General features: G+C 29.0%; 1 long non-coding RNA gene across 2 annotated transcripts; it reads right to left on the bottom strand.

Annotated features, from left to right (window-relative positions):
- Positions 1-495: 495 nt before the first annotated feature.
- LOC137637010 (uncharacterized) lies at positions 496-2,266 on the bottom strand. Of its 2 annotated transcripts, XR_011043350.1 has the most exons (3): positions 2,209-2,266; positions 1,335-1,528; positions 496-1,144 (listed from the first exon to the last, which is right to left on the bottom strand). It is a non-coding gene; the product is annotated as an uncharacterized lncRNA (long non-coding RNA). The 2 variants fall into 2 exon arrangements; XR_011043349.1 differs by having other exon boundaries at positions 496-1,528.
- Positions 2,267-5,000: the final 2,734 nt, after the last annotated feature.

Genomic DNA, 5,000 nt, shown 5'->3' on the forward strand with positions numbered 1-5,000 from the left:
TAGTTACTCCTCTAGTAACGCCTGAGTATAGAGACTGTCCTCTAATGGGATTTAGTACATAATTAAGGAGACAAAATCCTGGAGTTGAACCATCTTTTTATTTGAAAAAAAAATAGAACTAATGCCAAAACGTGACAAAAAAAGCTTCAACTATTAGAACAAACGTCAAAAATACTATTAAAACAAATTTCAAAATAAGGAGCAAGTTGTACCCCAGCAGATATGACAAACTAACAGTTCAAACAATCATAGCAAATATCATGAGAATGCATAAGGGGGAACAATTAAGAAGCCAGAGTTTATCAATATTTCACGACTTACTCCTCGTTAATAGGAGACAGCATTATGGATCCAAGTAATAAAATATGTATCTTTATACACCAAGAATTACATACGGAAACAAGCGTAGACGCCTTTAATATCTGTCTGCAATAAGGTTATATGTTTTATATGAATTATCCCAATGTTATGGTGTTGTAGGTCACAAAGTTAGCCTTTAATTTGTTTTTAATTTTATTTACAAAAGACAATGGATTAGTCAGAAAAGCTTCATACAATGATATTTAATATTTATACATTAAATATATGAATTAAATTTTAAGAATATGATAGAGAGCCCAAACCTTCCCCACTATACTCTAGGAAATGAGGAGGCTACAGTATTTTAAGTTTTAAGAACTAAAAACTGGGCGAATTAAATCATTTGCTAGTCTGCAACAAAACTGTTCCTACACCCACATCATTGTTATAATAAACAGCTTGTCGAATTCTGGTGCCTTCAACATAAAGACTTCAAAAAGCTTTTGTTAACTTCAAAGGCACGTTTATAATCCTCTGTCCACTTCAGTCTATCTTAATGATAAAAATCTAGGTGCAGCAACTTCAAGGTTCGGACAGGACCTCCGATTAATCCAGCCATACCAATAACACCATGCACTGCAGTGATTATAGGAGTAGGTAATTCTTTAAGGGTAACGTCAGCATCCTTTGGTGCAATCATTCCGCTCCCAACATAACCAAGTTAGGATTTGGTATTTTTTTCTGGAAGATTGACCATTCTTACTTTAAGGTGAAGAAACATGTCCATCGATATACTTCATCCCGTACTTTGTGTGCAACAAAGGTAATCAATGACAAAATTCATCTGAAAAAGAAATTAGACGTTAAAAGGTTGCAACAGCATTTGTAATTTCTAAGGCAAGAACGGAATTGAAATGCCTACAGATTTCAGAATGGCAGAAACTTTTAGCAGTGCCATTAATACTTATATACTCTTATTAAATATTTGGCATTTCCAACATCAATTACGTAAAATATAGACAAAGACACTTAGCTGGTTTTGGACGAGGATGCAGGGCAAGACCCAGGAGGTGTCACGTCTGCCAACTCATTCCTTATAAGAAACTAGTTAGAAGATCCATTGCTTCAGTCTTGTAAGAAGGTAATTTTATAGTCTCCCTCCGACAGACTGGATTACTCCCAGGCTTCAATACCATACGGGAAGCCACAGCTGAAGGTAGAGGTACATCTGAAATAAAATATCAAACTCAATAACAGCATAACTACCACGCTGGGGAACTGGTAAATTTATTAAAAGCCTTGCAAGATTAGAAGGTCAGAATTACAGTCATTCTTCTATGGTATTAAGAATTTAATTCCATCTCAAGTGGTAATGTTAAAAACTTTCACTGGAATTTCCACTATATTCGTAGAATTTCTTCAAGAGACTCATATCTAGTCTATGGTTTAAAATCTTCAAGAAGTGTAATATATATCAAACGTTCCTTTTATATTACAAAATCTGCAAGGTTAAATGTGATACCTCTTAAAATCATTAAAGGACTATTCTCTCCTTGAGTATGTGAGCCGATTTAACCCACTTGTCAAAATAGTTGATAAGAGCATATTACACTGCTACTTTTCAAAAGTTAAGATTACTTCCATAATGTTTATTAGCATTTGCTACTTGAAAGCAGCCTCTGATGTTCATAACCAGCAAGGTTAAATAGTTAAAGACAGACATAGATAATTCAACCCTTACCCTTGGAGACAACTAAAGGGAGTGACTTTTCTCTGGGCTAGTACAAATTATATACAAATAAATAAGCCATGTAAATGCAAATACCAAAACACCACCTATTATAAAAGAAAAATGCTAATACAATACAATAATGCCATAAAATAAAATTTCTTGCTGGGACAACTTACAAAATACTGCCGATCCTTAGAGAGTAATCCTTAACACTTCCACAGAACAAGCGAATCTAAAGTTAATACAACTTCTAACTTCCAAAGAAGACTAAACTTCACTCCAGCAAGGAGGGCTAAATACAAACAAAATCACTGTTCAAACAAGGATTACAGAGTAAATGCTATGAAAGTACAGTTAAGGGGGGAACTACACGAAAAAAACAAAATAAATATTACTTGACATTATTAAAGCTAGCATAATGTTATGTATACAATATATATATATATATATATATATATATATATATATATATATATATATATATATATATATATATATATATATATATATATATATATATATATATATATATATATATATATAGAATATCCAATAGCTCATCTTACACCCTTTACATTTTTTTTTTATTTTTGCTGATTACTTAAACGACCAACAGTGATTTGATTTATGTCAAACTTTTGTTGATATATTTCATAACTGAATTTTAAAGGTTTAAGATTTTAGCTTCCCAATTTGCATGTCAAAACTCTTCAAGATAAAGGAATGAAGTCTATCGTCAAAATGACGAACTCCATTTGTCTGAATATATTTTTCTATGACGTCATGGTTGTAAACAACATGGGAAATAGGAAATTGCCACGATTTTTAAACTATTGCCTTAATTAAGATCATTTGATGTTTATGAGACGACTTATAGTAACATTCAATAGGCGTAGATGAGCTAATCTTTATAAAGACACAAGCCTTTGATCATATAATTGTATCAGAAGTTGTGACAACCATTTCCATTTTCAGTTAGATTAACTCTTAAATGTGATTACAAGGTGTACAGGATAACACGAAAAATAACTGGAAATATAGGTTAGCCCAATTGTGAGACCATATGTAAATCATTATTTCTTATTTCATTTGATTTCTCAAATTTAATATCAATTTATGGTACATAAGAAAGAGTAATGAACCCAAAAACTGAATGTTCCTCTAAAGGAACATAATGGAGCCACATGCAGTAGACATTGCCTTTATTTTCATTTCTATTGGATTACCTTAGGACCATATGGCATACCTAATGTCGTTTTATGTAATGCCCAACAAGAACTTAGTTTTATGATAAATAACCTAACCTGATAGTTACCTAAAGACCTTAAAGAATACTAGATAGCCTTACCTAACCTAACCAAACCTAGGCTACCTTGAAATAGGATATTTTACCCACATATACAGTACTTATATAACTAAGTATACCTAACCTAACTAAACCTAGGCTTCCTTAAAATAGGATATTTTACCCACATATACTTATATAACTTAGCATACCTAACCTAACTAAACCTAGGGTACCTTAAAATAGGATATTTTTACCCAGATATACTTATATAACTAAGCATACCTAACCTAACTAAACCTAGGCTTCCTTAAAATAGGATATTTTTACCCAGATATACTTATATAACTAAGCATGCCTAACCTAACCAAACCTAAGCTAACCTAAGTCAAATAGGATATTATTGCCTAGATTTTCTTACTTAACTAAGCATACCTAACCTTCCCTAACTTAAGCTAGCTAAGGGAAGTATGATATTACCCAGATATACACAAAAAACTAAACATCCCTGACCTAACTGAACCTAGGATACCTTAAGTGAAATAGGATATTATTATCTAATTAAGCATAGCCTTCGCTGAATACAGTAGCTTGAATATAATAAGTTTTTACCCTACCTTATCTAGCTTAGCCTTGCTGGTTTTAGCCTAACTTAAGCTAGTCTAGCCTTGCTTACATAAGCCTAAATTTTATTATAACCTTATGTAATGTATAAAATAGCAAGGGTTGAAATGGAACAGAGTATGAAGAGCTTAGCCCGCAGCGCCGCCCTTTTCTCGGTTGCCTATATTCATGCCCATTGTTGGTTCTCCTTATATGCTCGCATCATTAGTTGTAAGAATCAGAGAAATATAAAAATTACATGAGTTGCCAGGTTTTCATTAATTATCATTGTCATTATTATTATTATTATTATTATTATTATTATTATTATTATTGTTGTTGTTGTTGTTGTTCTTGTTCTTGTTGTGAATCTTAATATTAATTATATTATTATTATATTGATATCATTATTGATGTTTATACAATAATAATATTAATCATATCAATATTTTTGAAATTGAAATTAGTATTAATATTAATATCGATATTTATAATAATAATAATAATAATAATAATAATAATAATAATAATAATAATAATAATAATAATAATAATAATAATGAAAATTATACTAATAATAATAATGGTTATAATAGTGCTAATAATAATAAAAATAATAATATTGATAATAATGATAGAAATATTGATGGAAATAAGTTATAATAATAATAATAATAATAAGTTATTATAATAATGATAATAATAATAACATAATAATAATCGTGATAATCATTATTACTATTATTATTATTATTATTATTATTATTATTATTATTATTATTATTATTATTATTATTATTATGAAGATTATAATGATGCTAATAATTATGCTGATATTATTAGACATTAACATAAATATTGTCATTGATATTGATATTTCGTTATACTAATATTATTATCAATAATATTAATATTGAGATTTATGACAATAACAATATTAATTTTGATAAAATTATCAACAATGTTAAAAATATAAATAATATATATTTAAAGAATATTATTGATTTAAATTTTACTATTAAGATTACTTATATTAGTATTATAATTGATAATATAAATATTATTTTTAATATGAATATT

The sequence above is a fragment of the Palaemon carinicauda genome, unplaced genomic scaffold (genome assembly GCF_036898095.1).
Source record: "Palaemon carinicauda isolate YSFRI2023 unplaced genomic scaffold, ASM3689809v2 scaffold49, whole genome shotgun sequence".
NCBI classification, from domain to species: Eukaryota; Metazoa; Arthropoda; class Malacostraca; order Decapoda; family Palaemonidae; genus Palaemon; species Palaemon carinicauda.